This window comes from Artibeus jamaicensis, unplaced genomic scaffold (genome assembly GCF_021234435.1).
Source record: "Artibeus jamaicensis isolate MK-2021 breed Jamaican fruit bat unplaced genomic scaffold, CSHL_Jam_final contig_497, whole genome shotgun sequence".
Taxonomy (NCBI): Eukaryota; Metazoa; Chordata; class Mammalia; order Chiroptera; family Phyllostomidae; genus Artibeus; species Artibeus jamaicensis.
In genome coordinates, this window is record NW_026521863.1 from 11,109,059 (window position 1) to 11,135,283 (window position 26,225).

Sequence of the window (26,225 nt, forward strand, 5' to 3'; positions counted from 1 at the left end):
ACAATTCAGCCCAGATCACACAACTTATTACAGCAATTCCATCCCTGGCTGACACTGACATTTCTTCCTGGATTTTTGGATGCTTTGGATTGGGTTAGATTTTGGCATTTATCTCTGTTTCTGCCAACTTCAAAATTCCTGTTATCTGCAAAGGGTATTTAATCTAAAGATATGCTCACTGTATCAGATGGGAGAGCTTGATTTTTTGGTATCTTATTGGGACCAGTAGTCCCCCTTTATTAATTTACTAAACAAACATTTAGTGAATAGCCAGAATGTACTAAATATTAACATCTAGTGTAAATGTGAAGAAATGTGATGCCCTTGGGGATAGCAAGGTGAATTGGCTATAGATCTTGTTGGAAGCTTTTAGCGTAGCAGAGAAGACAAAAAAACACCCCACCTAATTATATGAAATAACTATGATTAAAGGAATACAAATGTAAAATAGAGTGTACTTGAAGAGGTGTACAGACAAATCTTATAGAAATGTTACAGAACAGAGGCCCGAGCCGCCCCCCCCAAGGACAGTACACTAATACCGTCCAGACCACCTACTGGGCTCGACTGTCTGCCGCCAGAAGAAAGACTTCTCTCGCTGCCAAAGATTTGTGAAAAGGAAAGGTTTATTTAAAGCTATACAGACTTAAAGTAGCGACCCAGTGTCCCCATGAAAATATCAAAGTCCTTTTGGATACCCACAGATGCCCACAGTGCTTCCTTCTCCCCCTGCCTTAATTCAGGGTACTGTAACTCAGGAAAAGAAGCACATGTCCAGGATCCAGGCTCCTGCCATTGTCCAGTGGGTCGCCGCCCAGGCAGGATCTCTAATTACTCCAAAGCCATGTGGCACCTTCTCACGGTCTACTGGCAAGAGTTCTTTGTACCCATTTTTCCAGGCAAAATCTCTTCTTTCCTTCACCAGAGCTGCAGGGGTCTGCACTCTGACCAAAACCATGTGGATCTCCCCATAAAGCTATGGAGAGGGTAGGGTTGCCACTCTGGCAAAGCTAAGTGGTGATTCTCTGCTAAAGCTGCATGTTGATTCTCTCTACCCCCAGCTGCAGGGGTCCCCACTCTGTCCAAAAGCATGTGGCTCTCCCTCTGCACAGCCACAGCCGTGTGGTCCCCTCTCCTTAAATGACTGCCGCGTCTGGGTTTTAAATCCCCGAGCTAGTCCTCCTTTGCAGCCCCATTTCCAACTCCTCCTACAATCGGCCACACTTGACAGCATTCCTGTATTATTCCAAGTTTACTGGGCTGCCACCATGAGTCTGGGCAGGTGTTTCCGCATGTCCTGGAGCCAATCTTCTCCAAGCTCCCACGCAGGCTCTGTGACTTGGGGGACCTGCCCCCCCCCCCAGTTACATCTTGGGTGGAAGTCACTTCCATCCCCCTGGCTCAGAGCATGGCCTCAGCTATTTAACATATCTATGCACCCAGTTAAAGGTTAAAGGTATGTTAAATGACCAAGCCAGAGGTTAGCTGCAAAGCCTTTGCTGTACAAAAGAGCTCTCAATGGCTCTGTTCCATTTGTCCCTTCCCCAGCTCACACCTGCTGGGGGAAGGGGTGAGGATATCTTAATATTTCCTGAATACTTGAATTCTGAACCCCATTCCAAACCCCTTTTTGGGGCCCCCCTCTTGGCTGCACCCTGTTACAGAAATTCAGAGGAGGAAAGGACATGAAGTTGGGAAGCCCAGGGAAGGCTTTCAGGAGGACACAGTGTTTGAACTGGGTCAGAACAAGGGGGAGCACTGGAGCTTGTGAGGGAGAAGGGCATTTCGGGAGCAGAGGTCCGCCTGGTGCTGCACTTGTCACACAGAGCTGGGAGGGCAGCATCCTCCCAAAGGAACTGATACAGGTGCAGCCGGGGGGGGCGGGGGGGGGCAAAAAAAAAGATTTGGAATGGTGTCCAGAATTCAAAGTGTATAGGAATATTGGAGAGACATATAAGATGTCCTCACCACCCCCCCCAAGGGGGAAGAGACCAATAGAGCAGGGCCAATTGAGAGCTGTTTTGCATAGCAACAGTTTTGCAGCTAACCTCTGGAATGATTATTTAACATATCTATAACCTTGAACTGGTTTCATAGATATGTTAAATAGCTGTGGCCAAGTTTTGAGCCAGGGAGAAGGGAGTAGCTGGGACCCAGGATATAACTAGGGGATGCGCCCCTGAGGGAATGTGCCTGCATGAGAGCTTGGGAAAGATGGGCTCCAGGACATGAGGCAATAACTGCCCAGGTGAAAGGGAAAACCACACAGCTTTGCCAGAATGGAGATCCCTGCAGCCAGGTGAAGAAGAAAGCCACATGCTTTTGGTGGAGTGTGAACCCCTGCAGCTTTGGTAGAAGACGCCCACGCGGCTTTGGGGTGCCCCCTTTGGCCGCGTGGCCTGGAAAGCAGGAGAGACCTTGACTGGAACTGGGTACAAAGGACTCTTGCCAGTGGACCATGAGAGGGTACCACAGTATTTTGGATTAACTAGAGAGAGATCCTGCCTGCACGGCGACACAGCTGACGGTGCCAGCGGCCTGCAACACAGACGTGTGCTCTTTTCCTGATTTAAGGTACCCGGAGTTGGGACAGTGGGAGAAGGGAGCGCTGTGTGTGTGGGGGGTGTACAACCTAAAGGACTTTGATATTTTAGTGGAGGCATTAGGCCTGAATAGCATTAAATAAACATTTCGTTTCCTTTTCACAAATCTCTGGCATTGAGAGATGTCTTTCCAATTGGTGGCGGACAGAAGAGCCCAGTAGATATTAGTATTTTGTCCTTGGGAGGGGCCCCTGTTGTATAGCAGTTTTTGGCATCCCTAGGTGGGCCAGATATTGCCCCCTCCTTCAGACCTCTTGTTCTGTAACAGAACTGCCAGACGAGGGCCCAGACATCTTCGAACAGTGAAGGGGACAGGAGGCCAGCACCGTGATCGATCAACCTGAATTGTCTTATTAAGGCAGAAGATGAAGTTTATTTTCCTTTTAGATAATATCACCCTAATTACTCACTTTCCATTCGTTCCTCTATTCCCTGCAATCTGACTTCTGATGTCAGCAAAAGTACCCTAATTACCTGGTCACGGTTCAGTTTGTCTCCTGCTTACCTTTCTGAGTCAATATACTTTTCTCCTCTTGAATCTTTTCCTTCCCTGTAGTGATGTATCTACAGCCAAGAAATGCCAAGGATTGTCAGGAGATATTTATATTTATATTTATATTTATATTTATATTTATATTTATTTACTTATTTTTAGAGAGAAGGGAAGGGAGGGAGAAAGAAAGGGAGAGAAACACTGATGTGTGAGAGAAACATTGATTGGTTGCCTCTCACATGCCCCCAACCCGGAACCTGGTCTACAACCCAGGTATGTGCCCTGACTGGGATTCGAACCTGTGACCTTCCAGTTCACAGGCAGGTGTATCAGCCAGGGCAGAGATTTCTGTTGTTTCAAGCCACTCAGTTTGTGACACTTTGTTACCACAGCCCTCGGGAATTAATACATCATTGAAAAAATACATCCTTTATAGAATTATGATAAATTCTATTGTTTAATTTGTCTAACCTAAGATAGACACCAAAGTATCTTTGGATGAATGAGTTCATTAATGAGAGTATTCTTCTGAGCAGATATAGTCCATTTCCAAAATAAAAAAAAAACTTAGTTTAACGTCTACCATGTCTTCAAGTAAATGCTTGTTGATTTGAAGTAGATTACTGAAATGGAACTTGTAATTATGAAAAATGAAAGACTTTTAAGCATATTTATGGCTGTGCTGTTAACAAAAGCCTAAGACTGGCAACAACCTGCCCTGGCTAGTGCAGCTCAGTGGATTGAACACCAGCCTGAGAACCAAAGGGTTGCTGGTTCAATTCCCAGGCAGGGCACTTGCCTGGGTTGTAGGCCAGGTCCCAAGTTGGGGGTGTACGAGAGGCAACAAATCTGTTTCTCTTGCACCTGTTTCTGTCCCTCTTTCTCCCTCCTTTCCCTTCTCTATAAATAAATAAATAAATAAATAAATAAATAAATAAATACTTTTTTAAAAGGTCACCATTATAAAGTAATCTTTAGTTTACGTTTTTAAAAAATTCAGTAATTTAGACAGACCAACCACCTCTGAATAGGTCAGGAAACAAGTTACAGATGGGAGCCCTTGGAATTTAGGAGAAAGAAAGCAAGAATATATGTACCTGGGGAAGGAGGAGGGGTAGGGAAAGGTGTGGGCATGATTGAGTGGGGGGTGGAGAGGGAGAGAGAGAGAGCGCTGCCTGATTATGTGAACTTTTTAAGTAAAGCATAGCACGCATGCAGTAAAGTGCACCAGTCATCCAAGTAAACACACCAGTCAACACCGCCCAGATCAAATTACAGAACATTTTCAGCACACTCCCTCTGCCCCCACCAACCACGCAGTCTTTCTTGTGCCTCTTCTCAGTCCTTGCCCACAAAGACAACTGCTGTTCTGACCTGGATCAGTGGAACCTAGATCTGCCTGGTTTTGAACTTTGTATACGTGCAACCACACAGTCTGCCTCCACCTCCCCCCACCCCCACCCATGCTGGGAGGCTCATCCCGGGGCTGCCCTGCTGTCCGACTGTTCTACACTCTGCCACTGTCAGCCAGGTCAGCTTCCTTATCTAGCCCGTTAGTGGCCATCTGAGATATTTGCACTCTGGGGCTTTCACAAAGAACACTGCCATAGGCAACACTATATGAAGAACACTGTCATGAACCTCTCTGTACACGTGTTTGGTGGACAGCGTATTAGTTTTCTGGTGCTGCACAACAGATTGCCACAGAGTTCTCAGCTTAAAGCAACACACATTTATTACCTTCCAGCACTGCAGGTCAGAAGCCTGTCATGGATCTCACCAGACTAAAATCAAGGTATCAGCAGGGCCTGATTCCTTTCTGGGGGCTCTGGGGTGGATCCGTTTCCTGGTTCATTTGGGTTGTTGGCCAAGTTCAGTTCCTTGCTGCTGTAGGACTGAGGTCCCATGTTTTTGCTGGCTTTCAGCTGTGGGCCATTCCCAGCTTCCAGGGGCCTCCGAGTTCCTTAGCTCGTAACTCTTTCTCCATCCTCAAAGTTGGCAATGGCAGCTTGGAATCCTTCTGCTATGGCATATCCCACTGTTCCCTCCTGGTTGCATCTCTCTCTGACCCCAGTGGGAAAGGTTGTTGGCTTTTAAGGATTGATGGAGATTAGACTAGGCTAATCTCCATCAATCTCTTTATTTATCTCGTTAATCTCATTAATCCCATTATTTCAGGATAATCTCCCCTTGTGTAATATTAACCACATGGTAGTGTACCTTTTTGCCACATATGGTAACAGAGTCACAGGTTCCCAAGGTTAGGACATTGATATCTTTGGGGAATGGTCTTTATTCTGCCTAACACAGATGTATATCGAGGAGTAGTGGGTCGTAAGATGTGTGTAAATCCTACTTACGTAGGTAGTCCCAATAGCTTTTCAAAACGTACCAATTTACACTCCCATTGGCGGTATTAAAAATCCAGTGCTCCACATTCTCGCCAATTCTCTGTATTGGCAGCGTTTATCAATGTTAGCCAATCTGTTGAGTATGCACTGGTAAGTACAGGTTGGGTTTGTCTGCATTTCCTTGGCCATCAATCATGAACTGTTTCATATATTTATTGGCCGTTGTATGACCTCTTCTGTGAGATGCCTGCTCAAGTCATTTGCCCATTTTTAAAAATTGGATTGAAAGAAGACCACTTTTTTACCTGTGAAAACATTCATCCACCTGAACAGTTAAAATACCTAGAAGATAAAAATAGATCATCCCAATGTCAGTGAAGGATGAAAACAAGCTAACTTACCCCATTCTTTCTCAAAAATTGTTTTTCCTATAGGTAAAGCTAAACAGGTAATAAAATCAATAACAGTAACATCTGTGTAATGCTTTAGGATTTACAGAGGGCTTACAGACCCACTTTCTATTCTGCTTTTGTAAGAAGGAACAAATGAAATGTTGTTTGCTAGTCCTGTTTTCATACCATGTATTACTTTCACCAAAGGCAAAAATCAAGGCAAAATGCTTATATTAAATATAATTATAGTTGGGCTAATCAGTAGCACAATTTGTAAATTTGATCATTTTTCTTGTCTGCTTACAATTATCTCTAATTTGGTGGTGAATGTGATATACGCACACTGTCTAATACACGCTCCTTCTTGTGACACTGGAAGCATTGCCTTCTGGGAGCTGCTGTTTAAATCAGGAAGCAGCATAAATCTACAGAAGCCTGGTGCCTGGAAAACTGTCTGCTGGTGCAGAGAGGGGAGCAACCCTCTGCTGTGGAGAACAGAGAGATACAAATCAAGCCGACATTTTTTTCAAGAAGCACATCCCCAGGAACCTTTCTGCATTATGGATGCTTTTTTCATTCTTTCTAGACTAGACAGCAATTGAATTAGCCTTCCTTTCTCTGATGGCTTGATGAGGAACGATGTTTGTTTGATGCCACACCTCCCCAAGGACTGAATGTGCATGTCTAGTGGTTGAGCAGGTGGGTGGGGGTCACTCATATTTATGTACATTCATATTTATGTGTGAAAGGAGAGAAACACTTGAAGAAAAGTGATGAACATGCATTGAAATTCACAGGCTAAATGGTATCCTGAATTATTTTTTGCTTCTTGACATTTTAAATACCACTACTATGCTCTAAAAATATACGACCTCTTTCCCCATCAAGTTTACGACCTTCAAAGATAACATGGGCAAATGTAAGAGAGAACTGAATAGTGCTTTTTAATGACTTTTTTCTCTATATGGCCACCTCAAAATCAGAATCATATCTCACAAGAAGTGAATCGTCTCCTTCTAATTGTAGTAAAAGCCACCAAAGCTAGGTTTTACTTGCAAACACGGTACCTACAACAATGGTGTGAGGTTTTTCCCTCTTCTTCAGCCACCACCCACCCGACATAGATCACTGCCTTGTGTCCCTTCTTTACTCCTCACACTTCCTTTGTTATCACACCGCTGCATTGGGCCACACGCCCGTCCCCTTTTCCGTTAGCTCTGTTGCTCAGGATCCATTCAGGTGTCCTCACCTCCCACGTAGCTCACATGCTTCCTGCAAGCTGACCGCCCTTCTGATCCCAGGCAGGATGTGGCCCAGGCCCAAACTCACCAACACAATCCCATTCTTGGCCAGGGGTGGACGCACGTCCCAGTTTTGCAAAGAGGTTTGCCAGGCTCTTTGCGAATGAAGCTGTTCCATTCTCCTGAGACAGCTTCCAGAAGAGACCTGGTCCCTTTCCCTCAGCTCGAATCAGGAAGCCTGTGGGCCTGGGAGTGAGGGGAGCAACTGATGTTGCAGAGTGCAAGTGAAGGGCTGAAAGACAGCGGGTCCTCGAGGACATCGCTGGAGACTGAAATAAACCAGCTGTCCAGACTCTCAGCTCACCACACAGCCCTTTATGGCATAAGGCAGTTTGGATTGGGCTTTCTGTAACTTACAGCTGAGCATCTCTTACATGGTATATGGTATTTAAAATACAGTGTCATCAATGGTATTCATTGAAAACTCAAGTAGTGGTAAGGTCAACAGATCAGGGGACAATTGCCATTGAACTCTGGCCTCCAGCACTGTGAGACAGTACATTCCAGGTGCTAACGCCATCGCCATCAATCTTGCTAAGGTAGCCCTAGCGAATGAGCCCAGTGAGGCAGGAGGGGAATTCCTGCTACCACATTTCTCGTCTACACAAATGTTCTCTTCAGTGCCCTCTGTGCCATTCACTCCAGACTCTCCATCTTTGCTTTTCTTCTTCCCTGCCCTAAAATTCGAACAGTAGTCTTTTCAACATCCATTTTCCCTCTACTGTCAATAGCATCTCACTTTCCTTATAAATAACCACCTTTCTTTTTTCTTTAAAAATTTTTTCATTAATATATTTTTAGAGAGAGGGAAAGGGAGGGAGAGGGATGGAGAGAAACATCAATGTGTGCTTGCCTCTCACCTGGCCCCCTACTAGGGACCTGGTCTGCAACCCAGGCATGGGTCCTGACTGGGAATTCAGCCCATGAACCTTGGTTTGAAGGCTGGCACTCAGTCCACTGAGCCACACCAGCCGGGGCACAACCACCTCCCTTAAACCTCCAATCCATGCGTGCAGTTTGGGTGGGACTGATGTTATATGAGCTCTCTGACCCGTCCCCGCAGAGGTGGGATGGTGACCAGGTGTGCCTTAGCAGATGCAGGGAGTCAGGAAGGTTGAGGACCCCTGCAGTCCTGAGGGGGAGCTGTCCTCTACCTGGACTGCTAAGCGGACAGGCTGCCAACCCACAGCTGCCAGACGCCGCCGGTCGCCTTCTGAGAATGCAGTGAGCTCAGGGGAGCAGAGCTGAGCCCACATCCCAGTGACAGCACTTGGTCTTGACCCAGCTTTCCCTGAGCTTAACTTCTTGCCTCTTCAACTACATGATCCAACCACCAACCCCCTCCCAGCCCACTTTTTTTTTAAAGCAGGGTGAGCTTGAGTTTCTATAATTTGTAGCTAAAACAGCCACAACTTACAAACTAATTTGGTCTTGGAGTCATTCAAACCTTTAATCATTTACTCCAGCACACAAAACTGAATTCTCACAAAGCCTAAAGTTTTGTATTACACAATTTTTGACATGGTTTTACACTTGCTATTCTTCAGACACTTCAGGGAATTGTGAGCTGAGCAGTCTCGGTGTACAGCTTTTGCTTTTCATCCCTATCGCCCCACCCCCAGCCGTCTCTGCACCCGTTTGCCAACGTAGGGTGGCGGGAAGCTACAGCACAACAATGTTCTTCTGTGTCTGAGACGTGGGGGCCCCGCTGCTGGCTCCCCCCAGCCCCTCACCCATCACACGATTTGTCCTCGGGTCCTCACTAGCCTGATGCAATCAGAAGACAGCCAGACATATTAACAAAGAACTGACATTTTTCCCCCCTTAGGCAACTCAATCGCCTTTTATTCCAGGATGATTTGTGTAAATGGAACTAAGTCCTATAGAATCATGCAGATAACAACATTTTAAAAGGAAAGCAAAATTCTATTTTAAGGAAACTTTGCTGAAACAATGCTCAGACCACTTATTTTTGGATCACAAGATACTTTCATACCTTCAAGGAGAGGCTGTCCTGTTTCCTGTATAGCAGTTTGCAGGAAACTGTGGCTACTGGAAACAAAATTGTGATTCCATTGTTTCGCTTGTTTTCTACAAATGATTTTCCTAGCCCAGTCTACTATGATAACTTCTCTTGCAGTGATTAAAGTGTTAAGTTTTATCATGTCCAAAATAGCAAGTGTCCATGGTATTGTGACTCGCTATCAGATGACTTCTTTTTGTCTGGAAAAGTCAGGTTTTAGCTATTTCCAGAGCGCACAATTTTAGGAGAGGAAAACTCTGTTCCAATACAAAAGGCTGTGAAGAACGAGGCGGAGGTCTGCTTTCAGGCCTGAGTTAAGCATTTACACCCAACCACCCCCAGCAGTAAGTCAGCACTCCTCACCCCTGCAATCGGCCAGAGGAAGAGGAAGAGGGATGGCCTGCCTCTTCACCTCCTCCCTCACCCAGCAGAACCCAGGAATGAATTCCCTCCTGCAAAAAACAGGGCCTGTGGCCCCGGCCAGCTAGCTCGGTTGGTTAGAACATTATCCCGATATGGCAAGGTTGCAGGTTCAACCCTTGGTCAGGGCACATACAAGAGACAATCTATGAATACGTAAATAAGTGGGACAACAAAGCAATGTCTGCCTTTCTGTCTCTCTCCCTTTCTCTCTAAAATCAATAAATAAAAAATTTAAAAAGCCAGGAGCTGTAAGATTGGGAGGCTGAGGGCTAAGGGTCTCAAGGTCTGGGAGGCTCTTACTAAAAGCTATTCTTCCTAAATGTTAAATGTAGTGAACACTACTTTGCAGATACAGCTGTAAGGTGGTGAGCCCAACTGTAACCCAATGGATAAGTTCAGCCAACTGCGAAGAAAACATCAACATGTAATTAACCAAATAGTATACATAAGCAATGGCTAAGCCTCCCTTCAGGGAGACAGAGCTTTGGATGTGAATCCCCTGCCTCCTTTACTTTCTACAAGTAAATAAAACTAAGGACAACAATGTCTCATTCTTGAATAGAACACCCCAAGCAGGGAAGCCCTTGGGTTTGGTAATATGTGTAATGGACGATTACCCCACCATAAAGAGGAATGAAACTCTGATAAGGCTACATCATGGGTGACCTTTAAGAACATGTTAAACAAAGTAGGTCAAACAAAAGCACCCATAGTGCATGATTCTGCTCAGATGAGGTATGTAGAACGGACCAATTCATGGCGGCAGACAGTAGGATAGTGATTACTAGGGACTCGGAGAAGGGGGAATTGGGGAGTGGGGAATGGGTACAGAGTTTGTTTGGGACAATGAAAAAGTTCTAGGGTGGGTGGTGGTGATGGTTACACAACATTATGAATATATTTAATGCCACTGAATGGTACATTTAAAAGTACTTTCAATGATACATTTTATGCTGTGTATATTTTATCACAAGAAATAAAATGAAAACAATGAATACTGAAAACTTTTAAAAAAGGACCACAAGGTTCGCAGGTCTGCCTGTCCCAAGGCTACTGCCCAATAAATCTAGTTTTCCTTCCTTCTCTCTTGCTTCTTCTGACCCACCCTCCCGACCTTCCCACATTCCCCACATTTAGCTCCTAGTGCCCCTTGCCTACTGCAGACACTCCTAACGCTTCACTGAATCTCCCTTCAGAGAACGCTGATCTGCAACATCCCTGAAGACGTTGCCAAGTAGTGGCAAGACTTCATTCCAGTGGCTTCCTTTCTGTCTCTGGTCTCGTCAGTGCCTCCCCCTCTACTAGGTCATGCCCATCAATAGACCGCAGACTACCCCGTCATTAAATATATATAAATAAATAAAAATCAAAACAAAACAAGCACCCAAACAAAAGCCTTGAGCCTGTCTTCCCCTCCAGCAACTGCCCCGCTTCTTAGCCTCTGCTCTTGGCAGCGGAAGTGTTTCGGAATTGCCTGCACTGTTTCTGCTTCACTCCGTCCCTGACCACGGCTATCTGGGCACCACTTCCAGCACCCACCTGAAATGACAGACTCAACGTTACTGGTGACCCTCCTCTCCCGAACTGGGGATCAGTCCTCAGTCTCACGGTGGCACTTAGCGGTGGACCACTTCCTCGTGAAACGCTATCTTCTCTTGGTTCCTTTGGCACGACTCCCTCCCAGCTTCTCTCCTGCTTCCTGGGCGACTCCTTCACTGGCTCTTTCTCCTGGGTTCCCAGGTTAGAAGCCCCTTTTCTTCTCAACATGTTTGCCCTCAGTGATCTCATCCTGTCTCAGGGCTATACATTTTATTCATATGCTGATGACTTTCAAAATTATATCTCTAGTTCTGTCCTTCCTCTTGAACACGAGACTCATGAACTCAATAGCCTGGTGGACTTCTCCAAGACTGATAGACATCTCGAATTTAAGGTCTAAAATAGAACTTCATGTCCACCCTAACCTTCCCCTCACAAACATGTTCTTTATTCATCTCCCCCATCTTACTGTTAGCACCACCCACTCAGGTGCCCAAAGCAAAATCCTGCAGGTCACAAATTTGCCGAGAACCCTCCAGTGTCTACCTATTGCAGCTAGAAAAAAATGACCCACTCCCGACAAGGCTATGAGAGAGGACGTGACGTGATCCCTGCCTACCTGTGATGTCATCTGGCATTCCCTCACCTTCTTACCATGTGCTACGTGGTGGGTCCCCTTTCTCTTGTCCCCGTGACACTCTGAGTTAGGTCGTGTTCATGCCAGCTGCTTCCCCTGCCTGGGAGGCCTTGTTCCCGGATGCTCGTCTAGCTGATTCTTTCTCGTCTTTGAGGTCATTGCTGATACAACGTCTCCGCAGAGCAGGCTTGCCTTCCCTCTCGGTCTGAAGGAAGGCTTCCCCCAACCCTTTCCCATTGTGGCACCCTCCCGCTTTCATTTCCTCCAAGTTCACCATTAGCTGCCATTATCTTGTATATTATTATTTTATTACTTTAATTTTCTGCCTTCTCCATGTAGAATTTAAATTCCATGAGACCAAAGAGGTCATCTGCCTTGTTTACTGCTATACTCTTGAACAGAACATGCCTGAGACTTGGTAGAGGCTTAACAAAAATGTGTGAGCGAATGAGTGATGGATTCTCTAATTTAAGAAAAGCTCCTTGTCCTAGGCTTTTAGGAACCTGGCACTGTGTTGACCCCACGTCTCTGCTGGATTCAGCAGCCCAGGCAAACGGTGTCTCAGGGACTTGGAGGGACAGACTTATTATAGATGAAATATACAAATTACAGTTATATAAAGAAAAGCCTATTTTTTTTAAAAGCTGCTTCCTAAAGTATGATGGGCTGAAATGAAATGAAATGTCAGATTTGCTGTAAAGAGGAAAAATAGGGTGAAGAAATGAGGTAAATACTGGTAATTGTTGAATCTGGTTTGTTGTACTATGTTCTCTACATCTATTCGTGGAAATTTTCATCATACATTTCTTCCAGTAACAGCTAAAAAAAGGTTCGGCTTGAGAACCCGGAGTGAGAAAGACTCACCCACCTGTAACCCCAGGTGAGTAAGAGCCCAGGGCAACAGATGAGGCTGCGGCAGGTGGGCTGGGTGGGAGGAGGTGGGCGGGCTGCGACTCCTTCCAAGGCAGAGCCAGGGTGGCCTCTGATCCCAACCAGGATTTGAGAAGGGGGAGTTGACCCCTGTAGCACCCGCTTACCCCCTTTGTTCAACGTCTGGGAAACCCTGAGGCTCCTTTTGGTGGTCCCCCCAGCTCCCCCTCCCACGAAGGACAGGCTGAGTGACAGAGGCCTCCACTTGTGTTTGTGGCTACTTAGCAGTTCTTGCCCCTCCAGGGTAGGCCTGTGATAAACAGTGATTACAGGGAAAGTTTGTGATGTTTGTTTTCCCCAAGATCAAAACTCTATCTCCCCTCTGTTAACATAAGCCATCAGAGCTGATCTGTATTTAATTTTCTCTGGGTGGTCCTGGGTTGACATCTTGCCCTTTTGTCTCACCCTGGAAACTTGGGAACCCAAGCTTTTGTTCCATCTGCTCCTGAGACAGCCCGCCTCCCGCTGCTGGCCTGGCGCTTTCGGCGTGGATTCTGTTTTTTGAAACCTTGTCTAATGTTACAGGGAACAGGAGATCCTTACATTTCATGTGAACATTCTGAGAGAAAAGCATGTGTCCTGGCCGCAATCGTACACAATGGGCCTGCATTCGTGAGAAAGCTGCACAGCCAGAGCCGGGTTGAAACTGTGACCCCTCCCTGCCCCCACTTCTTGAAGCCACCCCTAGATTGCCGAGACTGTCCTGCAGCTTGGAATGGAGTAAGTGCACCCCACTTTGGAGCCAGTACATAGGCTCTGAGGGCTGGTGACCTGGGGCTGGGGTTCTGGGTAAACAGACCCCGCCCACCCGGTGGGAGCTTCTCCTAGTGGCTGGGAGGAGGAAAGGTCAGGATGAAATGTTTCTGGAACAGCTCTGGGGGAACCTGAGCTCCCCGCGCTTTTGAAGCACCTTTGCACCCTGGAATTCCTCCGGAAGGCCGCTCCTCTTTCTCCAATAACGAACACAGGTGAGTGGCCAGTCCCACCTCTCTGAAGAATGTGTTTCTCAGGCACCTGCAAGGCAGGACTACCCCAAGAAATGCAGAAATGTGCACAGGGCCACATGCTTGGTGACCTGTCATATCCACGGGGCACACGGAGGCCAGGGGCAGGTAGACAACAAGTTCAAGTGTCCCTCCTGCCTGCCAGCCCCTCACCCTGGGCTGTGCTCTTTCTGCACGCACCCTCTTTGTTACTTACCTTCCGGTCCTCCTCTCAGGCTGCAGGACGATAGGGCTGGAAACTGAGCGGCCATTTGAAACTTCGTATCATTGTCCTTTTTGTTTCCCTGCAAGTCTGAGCTCTGCTCCCACTGGACATCCTAAGACGCCGGAGCCAAATCGTAAAACGCAGCTTGTATGCAGCATGTCTACGTGGGCATCTTGAGTGCATTACGCCTATGGCTTTACAGGGCATATTTAACATGTCTATCTAACGTGAATATAAATGTTAGGATTCATTTTTCCCAAGAGGAAGAAAAGGATGAGAGCAAATTAAAGTTGTGCCCTGGCACGTTCCCTGTGCTGGAGCCGCAGTGGACGCTCAGGATGAGTTTGGGCTCCACTGGTCCTCATGGCGCCCCCTCTCGGTCAGCCTTTCTTTGTGGGGCGCGCTCATGTCTCCTGAGCCAGAAAACCGCTCGATAAAAGGTTCCCACTCACGGACTGAGAATCCGCTAACATGAAACCACCCCACGCTTTGGAATGAAACTGTTCCTTCTTTTTTTCTGGTCTAGGGGTGAAATTATACACCTAAAGGTCTGGGACCGTTGCTCTCCTGTGTGTGGGTGTTGATCAGTCATGCCCAAGCCTTCCTGGGGTCGGGTTCAGAGGTAAACTCACCCAGACAGGCCCGTGGGGTCTGAGGGAGAGAAAGCAGACTCGGAGAGCTGCATTTAAGCAACCTCACTTTCCAGGAGAGGCGGAACTCCCTGAACCTACGGACAGCGGTTCAGATGCAGCGCGTGGCAATCCCAGGTCTCCCCGGCTTTCTTTCCACCACCCTTCGAATTCCTCACGGTCGCTTACGGTCACTGAAAATATCTCGGTGAAATAAGTTGCGCATGCATGAAATAAAGCAGTGTGTGTAAAACACTTAGAACAGCGATTGGCACATAGTAAATGTGATATATGATTTGTTTCAAAACCTGCTTTTCAAAGCAACGTGATCCGATCTAGATCTCTAACATCTATTGAGAAGCATCGGATTTGAATCCTGGCCCTACCATCTTGTAGCCACGTAATTTGAGGCAATCAAACCATAGTTCTTTGCTTCAGTTTTTCCATCTGTACAAAAGAAATGAGAATACCTGCTAGTACCATTTTGAGCACTACAGGAGTGAGCAGCGAAACTCGGAGAACAAAGTCAGCACACAAGTGTGCGCTCCGTAGTGTTAGCTGTCGTTGCCACTGTACCTGGAATGACACACACTAAAATGCTGACAGTGGTATTTCTGAGTGGCCGACTCGTTGGATGAATGTCTGGCTCATCTGATGTTGGGTAAATGTCTCAGCTTCCCTTCAGGGCAGGGGCTCATGGTTTTGCCCTTCGTCACCTGTGTGTGACTAACTCAGAGCCCGGATGACAGTAGCTGCTCAAAAATATTGAACACAGCTGTTAGGATCGCACTGGGTGATCAGCATCTCTCCTGAATATCCATCACCATTGTCTCATGTTTTCCTATTTAGAAAGTTTCTGAAACAAAATTAGTAAACTGAGACGAACTAAGTAAATACCAATCAACATGAGCGGATTTCTCACAAAATCCTGTATCTTTTTCAAGACTCCTTCAGGGCTGAGAGAATAGGTTCTGGACTTGCCCTCTCAAGGGGGGCCCCTCCTTAAGCCTGCGCTTTGTGGTTTGCCATAAAAACAACAAACTACTAGTTAATCATTTGCATATGTAGCCCGTGTCCTTTTGTCCCCACTGGGAATGGAAAGTAAATGAGATTTTATGGAACTAAGACCTGGGTAGGTAGTGAAATTGGCAGTCAAGAAAAATATAAACAGCAAAGAGCAGCATTACAGGGAAATATATATAGTTATGATTTCATATGCATGTAAAATCACATATGTAAATCTGTATGTGCAAATATGTATAGAATGCCTTAGGTACAGTGTGAGTGATGCTTATCTCTGGCTAGTGGACTTTGAGGTGTTTTTTTTCTCTATACAGACTAACATGTGAGCACGCATGCTTGCTCATGCACACATTATATGTGAGAAAGAGAACCACATATTTATTTATTAAGTGCTCACCAAGTAAACTGCTCTGTTCAGTAGAATCTGTTACTGAACAGAGGTCCAAGGGGGGCAATATTTTGCCCACCCAGGGACACCAAAAACTGTTACAGAACAACAGCCCCCCCCCCCCACCAAGGACGGTACACTAATACCATCTAGACCACCTACTGGGCTTGTCTGCCCGCTGCCAGAAGAAAGATGTCTCTCGATGCCAGAGATTTGTGAAAAGGAAAGGAAAGGTTTATTTAAAGCTATACAAATTTCAAGTAGTGACTCAATGTCCCCATTAATATATCAAAGTCCTTTAGGATAACCACAGATGCCCACAGTGATCCCTTCTTCCCCTGCCCTATTTCGGGGTACCGTACCTCAGGAGAGGAAGCACATGTCCGTGTTTTAGGCCGCTGGCACCGTCACCTGTGTTGCCATCCAGGCAGGATCTCTAATTACTCTAAAACCATGTGTCACCTTCTCATGGCCTACTGACAAAGAGTTCTTTCACCCTTCTTCCAGGCAAAGTCTCTCCTGCTTCCCAGGCCATGCGGCCAAAGGGAGGACCCCAAAGCCGTCTGGTCCTCCTCTACCAGAGCTGCAGGGGTCTACACTCTGGTCAAAACCTCATGGTTATTTTCTCCACCAGAGCTGCGGAGAGGGTAGTGCTGCCACTCTGGCAAAGCTGAGTGGCGATTCTCTGCTAAAGCTACATGGTAATTCTATCTCACATGGTTGCGGGAGTCCCCATTCTGGCCGAAAGTGCATGGTACTCCTCTTCACCTGGCCAAGAGGGGGTCCTCACTCTACCCCAAAACATGTGGCCCTCTCTCTCTCTCTCTCTGCACTGCCACAGCCACATGATTCTCTCCCTCAATGGCCGCTGCGTCTGCGTTTAAATCCCTGCGCCAATCTTCCTCTGCAGCCCCATTTCCGACTCCTACAATCGGCTACACCTGCCAGCAATCCTGTACATTCCAAGTTTACGGGGCTGCCACAGTGAGTCTGGGCAGGTGTGGCCCCATGTTCTGGAGCCAATCTTCTCCAAGCTCTCATGCAGGTGCTGTAACTCAGAGGACCTGACCCCAGTTAAGTCTTGGGTGGAAGTCACTCCCATCCCCCTGGCTCAGAGCATGGCCACAGCTATTTAACGTATCCATGAAACCAGTTCAAGGTTATAGATTCGTTAAATGACCATGCCAGAGGTTAGCTGCAAAGACTTTGCTGTACAAAACAGCTCTCAATGGCCCTGCACCATTTGTTCCTTCCCCCCAACTTATACCTAGATTTGGGTGGGGGGGGGAGGTTGGGGTGGTGAGGACATCTTAATATTTCCTGGACACCTTGAGTTCTGGACCCTGGACCCCATCCCAAATCCCTTTTTGGCCCCCCCTCTTGGCTGTTCCCTGTTACAAATCCACAAGTTAATAATTAAAAACTAACTATAAAGATATCAAATCTGATGTCTAGTAGGGTTACTGGATTTTAGCAAATAAAAATACAAGGTACCCAGTTATATCTGAAGTTTGACAAACAACATGAGTATATTTCATGCAATATTTGGAACGTTGCCTCTTTTCTTCTGTAGGAAAGTAGAAGAAAAGCAGCAATACTGTTACCATTACTTATATTTCTTTTAACTTTTTTCTGTAAGTGGTTTTCTTTTACATGGTCAAAAAATCTCATACTGTGTGTGTACAGTTTTCATTCATTTACCAAGATTTTATCGAATCCCTGCCATGGATCAGGCACTGTGCTAAACATTGAGGATATTCCAGGGGTAACATGACACACCATTGACTTCATCTCTCCACGTAAACATAAAATTATTTTCATTACGTGTATAAAACAAGTATTTTGTGTTTAAATTATTTTAAATTATACACATTATTTTGTGTATAAAACAAGTTAAATAACTGTGTATTCTGCCATCAAGCTGGTGTATTCCTTCAACCTAACCAGTCTTGCACGGGAGTTAATTTGTTCATTCATCCCTATGTGGGCTTTCTACCAACATGTAGTATTGTTCTGAATGCTTTGTGTGTTTTAAGGTTTTCCCATTATGGTATTTTTAGGAAAGATGTCTGAAAATATTATTTCATGTTTAGGATAGAATTTCATATTGTTTAAAAAGGTTCACCGGCTAAAACGATGTAGCTTGTTATTTCTTTGACTACTATGTTTGACTTTTTGGACTCATGTAAAAAGGCTGTTAACTTTGTGTCATATTTGGTATTTGCATATTCAGTCTGTCAGTGTTTTATTTTGGGTTATTGGCCTTGTTTTTATATTTAACCAGAGCAATTTAACATACCTAGCAAAATCTGTTCATCTTTTGATTTTTTGAAGTGTTTTCAGTATAGAATGTAATTTTCTATCCTACCTATTTAATTCTTTTTTATATTTTAACATAGATTAACATCTTGAATCATCTAGGGTTTATTTTGGTGTAGGTTTGTAATGAATAGTAATAGGATTTCCCCCCAAATAACCAACCAATGATTCCCCAAAAAAACTCCATTTTCTTTATCTTTTCCATTGATTTTTGTGATAACTTCCTACCGTATATTTAATTTTCTCATGCATTAACGTTTATCTCTAGACTTTATATAATATTCCTTTGATCATTCTGTTTAGTTTAATACCATTATCACACTGTTTATATTATAACATTTAATAGCACTTATTATATAGCCTTATAGTATAAAGTATATAGAATGCAAATTATTAAAGCTTTATAATATATTTTAAAACATTAGATTATTCCTCTAACTCTAGATTTTTCTTTCTGAAAAAAAAATTGTATAAAACCTCCACTGGAATGTGAACTGAAACAGCATGAAAGCTATAAACCACTTTGATAACAATGGACAGAAATGTCTCCACCCAGGGGAATGGAATTCCTCTGTTTGTCCAATTCTGCTCCTATATATACTAACAAAATCTTCTATTTCCCTCACTTTGTATTTCTTTTTTAAAAAGGGTTTTATTTATTTATTTTAGAGAGGGGAAGGGAGGGAGAAAGAGAGGGAGAAACACATCTATGTGTGGTTGCCTCTTGAGTGCCCCGGGGACCTGGCCCACAACCCAGGCATGCGCCCTGATGGGAGATTGAACTAGTGACTCTTTGGTTCACAGTCCAAGGCTCAATCCACTGAGCCACACCAGCTAGGGCTGCTTTCTTTTATGAAGGTCCTACCTGGGTTTCTCGTATCTTTCCAGACTGAATCCCCCTAAGTCCACCCTGCTCTACCAGATTAGCTCCACTTTTGTCTGTTTTGTTTCTTATACCTAAGTGCTCTTTCGGTTAAATAAAGACTTCTGTGGTTTCATATGATTTGAAAAATCACTGGACAAGTCAATCTGTTAAAATTCCCCTCCACTCCTGGAAGTCTTGAGTTTTTTAATCAGGCACATCGCTGCCTAGAAAGAAAGGCTGCGTTTCCTAACCTCCCCTGCGGGTAGAAGGGCTGGTCAATGAGGTAAAAGCAGAAGTGTGGTGTGAGGCTGTTAGGGAGGCTCCCCTAAAAGGAAGGGGCATGCTCCTTCTTGACTTCCTCCTTCCTGCTGGCTGGAATGCAGATGAGAGTGCTGGAGCTTGAGGTCCACTTTGGACCACAGAGTGACGCTCAGTGTGGGGTCGCTGGGGCAAAGCAGCCACACCGGAGCCTCTGGTGATCATGGAGCTGCCATGTTGGTGCTCAAATGCCCACGGCACAGGCGTTCTGTTCGATTCAGCCACGGTGATCTTGATTTTAGTTTGGCTGTTGCTCAGTGAGGTTGAACCTAATTCTAACTGCTGCAGGATCTCTGTGATGGGCTGAACTATGTCCCACCAAAATTCTTATTTTGAAGTGCTAACCTTCAGTACCTTAGGATGTGACTGCATTTGGAGATGGGGTCTTTAAAGAGGTGATTAAGTGAAAAGGAGGCCATTGGGGTGGGCCCTGACCGATAGGACTGGTGTCCTTACAAGAAGAAGAGGTGAGTATACAGACAGACACAGAAGGAAGGTCATGTGAAGACAGAGGGAAAGATGGCCATCCACAAGCCAAGGAGCAAGGCCTCGAAGAAAAAGGTCCTGCTAATGTCTTGATCTGGAACTTCCAGCCTCCACAACTGTGAGAAGATGAACTTCTGCTGGTTAAGCCACCCACTCATTGGTGCACTGTCACGACAGCCCTGGGAAACAAGGACAATCTCTAAAAAGGGAGCGCAAATGACCCTTTGACGAGCCAGCTTCCTCGTTACTTTAGAAATAGGTAAAGAAATTTAAAAAGAAAAAGTTTAAAACAGCTTCACCAATTTGTCTCCCAAAGTTTTTTGGAGATCTGTACTCCTGACACACCTACTTCTTATTAGCATGGGAAAGTTAAAGTTTACTGAAACATCCAGATGTAGGTTCTGTAAATGCGGTTGACTTCTTATGTTAGAGTGGATGAAAAGGCATGGATTGGAAGGTTCGCTCACAGGACAATAAATCACTGTACTCTCACCTTTCATTTGTGTGAAAATCTACTTGCAATCACACCACATAGTCGCTAAATGCTAGAAAATGTGAGAAATTGCCCACCTTTTGAGGTGAGGGGTGGCAGCTACATGGAGGCCAACACTGATATTTTAAGCAAATTTTTTTTGCCAACTATGATTTCCTCTGGTTAAGACAACACAGCAGAGATTTGTGTTTTCAGATAAAGCAAGACACTTAGAATAAATTTTTCGTAAAGAGGGAGTCTTAACACTCTGGCGCTTTGGCAAAAATCCTAAAAAAGGAATGAAAGCAGGCACTGGGGCGCTGGGCTGGGTGTGGGTGGGTGGATGACTCAGCTCCCAGCAGTGAAGCTCACGGTGAACCTCTGTGCTCCTTGACCGGATTATGCGGTTACATCTGGTAAACCCCTCTCAAGTTGAAAATGTTTTGGGTCGAAATGCATTCAGTACGCCTAAGCTACCAATAGCAAAGCTTGGTCTAGCCCACCTTAGACATAGAATAGATGCCATTGGGCAGTTACCTTAAGATTCATTTCTAGAGTAATTGCCTTTCTCTTCTCACCAGAAGCAAGAACATTTTACAGACATGGTGGGACAGGAAAACACACAACACACAATACCCAAAAACGCTGGCTACGCCGCGCACCTTGGAATACCGGCTGCTTGCCCTGAGGAGCTGCAGCCGCTGCCGCTAACCAGTGTCACGTGAGAGTATTGTGCCGATACCACTAGGCTGAGAAAAAATAAAAATTCAAAGAAAGTGCAGTTTCTACTGAATGCACATTGCTTTTGCATCATCATAAAGTTGGAAAATCTTAGTTGAACCACTGTAAGTCAGGGGCTGTCTGTGTATTTTTTTTTGTCCTTTGTATAATATATCTAGCAGAACAACTTTGTTTTGAGGGTCTGCTCTATGTCAGGTACTGCCTGAAGTAACCCCAGCCAAGCGTCAGTCCACAGCCTCTATCTGACACTTCTGGGATATAAAGCATTATAGGAAAAGTCTATAATCCCACTGTCTGGCTTCCCCTTGGTGATCCCTTCAGTCCCATTGACTGAGATGCTCATTTCCTGAACATGGAAAGCAAAGGGACTTGGTAGTTTTTGCTGCTTCTCAGGCTCCCAAGGATGCTGAAGCCGAGCAATTTCTAGATAGAACATGTCTTGGAGACTGTTAGTTTCTTGGGGCTGCCAAACAAAGTGCCACAAACCAGTGGCTTAAAAGAACAGAAATTTACTGTCTCACAGTTCTGGACGCCAGAATTCGTGGAGGCTAGAAATCCGAGCTTTGGCTATGCTCCCTCTGAAACCCTGGTGGGGGCGTGCAGAACCCTCCCTGGCTTCTCCTGTACCTTCCGGGACAACCAGCAACCGTGGCAAACCCTTCCTCCACTAGCAGGTGTCTCACTCCACTCTCTGCTCGTCTTCCTGTGCTGTCCCGTCCCTTTGGGTCTGTCTGTGTCTCTTCTTGTAAAAATATCAGTGGTATTGGGTCAAGGGGCCGCTCTTATTCCAATATGACCTTGTTTTAAGGGATTACATCTGCAACAGCCTTATTTCCAAAGAAAGTGAAATTCGTCAGGTCCTGGGGATGAGGAATTCAACATAGATTTTTGGGAGACACAGTTCGATTGGTAAGGCAGTTCATCACATCTCATGGATTCCTGTCACAGCTGTTTGCTTCTAAGGACAGGTTAGATCTGAGGTGGAGCTGAAGAGTGTTTTTGTGTGAGATGGTGCATTGTTGCTCTTGGTTCTCTTGGTTGAAAGGGCTCAGAAACCCATCCTCCCCTAGATTAGGCTAAAAGGAGTTCTCAGGCTATAGAGTTGAAAGAAGAATGAATTAGTCAGATTGTGAGAAGTCAGGGTTCTAGCTTGGCTCAGAAGCTACTGGAACGAGGGGCACCAGTGGGTCAGGATTTCTCTCATTCTCTTCTTTGGGCTTCATTCTATCTGCTGTCCATTGAAAGGACTTCTAACGGTAGGTCACATGGCCGTTGCCAGTTCCCAACCTTCACTCTTAAGATTTCTAGCAGTAGAAGAGGGCTGCCTTCAGGGCCAGCTCTCAGGGGCAGACACCCAATGGGAGAGAGCCAGCAGCCACGGGGGCAGGGGTGCCTTGTCATGGACCAGGAAGCTTTGGCTAGTCGGATGGAGTCTCCCCAAAACAAGGCAGTTCCTTCAATAGACAGGTAGATGAGGGAACAATAGATAGCATTACATATGTATACTACAAAAAAGCTATCCAATTTTTATGTAAATTTTCTAGATGGACTCCAGTCCCTGTTAATTCCAGAGAATTGCTGTGTTCTCTCTTTTGTGTTACTCAGTAGATCAGGTTTACATCTGTGCCCCAGAACAATGACTCAGGACATTTACTGCATCTGAATTCTGTAATAATTTCAGGTTGATTTGAACATTGTTTAGGTCAGATGTTTTTGCATACAAGATTTTTGTGTTTTGGAGGGTGGAGGGGAGCATCTAATAGTCAATTATGGATCCAGGATTTATTTATAAAAATAGACTTTAAAGATAATTAGTAACATTCACTGAAGTTTAAAAGTGACTATTTTTAACGTCCATATTTTAGCAAAGCTATCTTTCCTTTCCTTTCTCTTTCAAGCATTTCTTTAACTGTGAGAAATAAGCAACTTCACAAATGCTGATTCACTGCAGGACTACAATGAGCACATTAAATGTGCTTCTATTTCTAGAGTAGTGGAACGGATTGTTTGGCCAAACCAATTAGAGAAAGTAGGAGCAACTTCCATGCCCCTCTGCTACACTGCAGACAACAGAGTGATTATGGGAGCCTAATCTTTTTCCTGCCAAATCCTATGTCAAATTCTCAAGGCTGTCAGTGACAGTGGAGCTTGGTGCTCCACTGAGCACCAAGCCTAATTTCCAGCTGCCAAGCAGACGTCCTCATCTGGATACAAGTGGGAACTTCCCTTCCAACTTGAGCAAAAGCAACTTAAGCCCCTGCCTTCTCCCACACTTCCTTCCTCCATTAATGGCATCATCACCCTCCTTGGCAATGAGGTCCGGGGCAGAGGCAGCTCTTTTTTTCCCCCTCTGTCCAGACCTTCTGCTAGTCACCTAAATATTATTCATTGTATCACCTAACTTGGCTGCGTATCAGAATCATCCAAGGGAATTCAGATGGGAGGTCCCATTTCTGGAGGTTCCAACCTGGTAGATCTGGAAGTGACCTGAGCATCTTCATTTAAAGTCCCTACCATCCCCCAACACGCGATCTGATGAAGACCAGGATGTAGGAGTCACTGTCCCAAATACCTCCAGTCCCTCACATCTACTCTAGCTCCACCCCCACGTTTTCCAGCCCCACCTCGGCATCCAGCATCTCCAGACCTCTCGATAGCGAAGCACTACACCAGCACAGGCATTGGGACACCTGTTTTCCAGACATTTTGTTAATCAGTGGAAGTACAAAGATGGATAAAGTGCAGCCCTCTTCTCAGGGCCATTCTTTAGCGAGGGAGATAATCCAGGAAACCAAATTTGGTTCTTGAGATGGGTCCTGTGACTAGGAGAATAGGAAGTACCCTATGGTCCCAAAAGGGACCGAATCCTTTTGATCGGAGACTTTTTTATTCTAGAAGGTCTCAGAATGCTTCACAGAGGAAGTGATGCTGAATTTAGGATAAAGGTAAGTTTATTAGACAGAGAAGCACTGGAGGGAAAGAACATTCCAGGCAGTTTAAGCAAGGGAATGATATGATTAGATTGGTGTTTTACATTAATCTCCATATTTATCTTTTAAAATCACAGGTTGGACACTCTATCAACTCTGCTTGGAAGTCCTTGGTGGTTCTGCACTCTCTTCAGCATGAAATCCCTGCTCCTCAGTCTTATACTCCCAGTCCTTCAGGACCTGGCCCACCTCCTCAACACCATCACCCCTCCCCTCCCGTGCTCCGTGAGGTCACAAAGGATTACTGGCTCTTCTTTTCCAAGGCCGTTACCACTTCTCCAAGATGGTTCCCATCCATCATCGTGCTGTTCTTTCCCTGTTCCACTCCTCCGCCTTTACCCACTCCCATTTTTAAAAAATTGTTTCTTCATCTAGTTCATTTTGAGAGACTGAATATTAAATGGATGATGGCTGGACTATGTATAAAACTTGAACTCTCACCGATAACCTACAGCAACTTGCCCAGGAAATCAACCCCTCATCTACGATAAACAGCCCAGGAAGCCAGCCTATTAGAAGTCAGACTTCTAAGAAGCAAAGCTTTTATCTCTAGTAACAGTCCAGGAAGCTAATCAATAACTTCTTTGACAATTGGCCCCAAATGGCCAGGACTTGCTTCATAACTGACAGCTTCTTTCATTATTGTCCAGCTTCTAATACAGGACCAATCAGAGAAAGCCAACTATGCATCCCTAACCAATCACATAGGACATCCTACTTCTAGTTAGCTGCCTCTTGCCTATACCAACAGCCCCCATCAGGGCACATCGAAGCCTTCCCTTTCCTCTGCCTGCCTGCAAGTCCCTCCAAGTGCAAGTGCTGGTGCCCCCACTTTAGCAATAAATAACCTGAGCTCGTTCTCTCTGGGCCTTTACTTACTCCCACAATTAGTAAACTGTTAAAATCAACACATCAGAACTATGTGTGACTGGCCTCTGTTTTTTCTATACTCAACAAAATGCTCATTTATTGCTTTTCATTGTTAGATCACTTCCCTAATCTGCATAGAAAGTGACTAATTTCCACACTAGCCTAAAGAGAAATGGTCGCAGTAGGAGTCCCCAAGCCCTTGTTGCCCAGTTTTATGTACACACTGCTGCAATAAATGTTGCGTGTTCACTGGTCGATATCAGTCTGAAGTTACTTAGCTTGAGGTTGACACGTTATTGTATTAGCGCCACTTTAGTAATTTACCTGCAAGGCTGAGACAATATGTCATATTTCCAGCTTGTCACAGTGATGGATGTTCTTCTTGGCAGAAGACAGACCCTGCCGTCCGCCTCCTGTAGCCCTGCAAGCTGCCTCCTGGCCGGCCTCCTGAGGGTTTATCATGTCATTTCCTTCTACTCCCTCTAGCCCTAAAAAATCTAATCCCCTGAAGTCCCAGATCTCAACTTTCCAGGACTTCCAGGAACCCTGATTAAGCAATAGGAATTTGAAGAGTCTGCTAATCTGGTAGGATGGTCCTGGTAGGACCCTGTGGTTAGAAATGAATTATTGTAACCTAAAGCAAAGGTCTCAAAAGCTTCAGTGGTTTTAACACGGATACAGAATGACGTCCAGCTTTGTGAGCAAATCAACCAACTCAGGCCTGCTTTCCCCCCACTCTGCTCCTCCCAGGACCCCGTGCTCCATGAGCACTGAACTCCCTGCCCCCAGTCCGTGCCTCCCACCTGTTCTCCTGGTTTCTCCTGTGCGAGATGCCCTTCCAGCTGCCTCATCTGGGTAGGTGTCCACATCTCTCATTCTCCAAATCCAGCATCAGCGGTGGGAAGCGCACGGTGAGGAGAGTCAGTGTGTGCTTTATTATCTCCCGGCGGTCGGATGCTGGTCATGCCCATCCACCTTTCTGAGTCTGTTTCATCATCTGTAAACCAGGTTTAATAATAATTACCAAATAGGTCTGAGGACTTAAAGAGAAAAATGTCAACTAAAACATTCCCAGATTAATGTTCTCTGTCTTGACATGGATGGTTACCCAGGCATTTGCCTTGTGATAATTCACTGAACTGTATATTTACATTTGTGCAATTTTCTGTATGTGTTGACGTCAATGAAGAAGTTAGAAGCAACTCTCGAGTCCAGTTTAGTAG

General features: G+C 45.4%; 1 long non-coding RNA gene across 1 annotated transcript in view; it reads right to left on the minus strand.

Moving 5' to 3' along the window:
- Positions 1 to 25,991, minus strand: part of LOC119057915 (uncharacterized) — a 43,210-nt gene extending 17,219 nt beyond the window's left edge. Inside the window, exon 1 of the long non-coding RNA XR_005084159.2 lies at positions 25,806 to 25,991. This is a non-coding gene — a long non-coding RNA (uncharacterized LOC119057915). The remainder of the gene's footprint in view (positions 1 to 25,805) is intronic.
- Between the last annotated feature and the right edge of the window lie 234 nt (positions 25,992 to 26,225).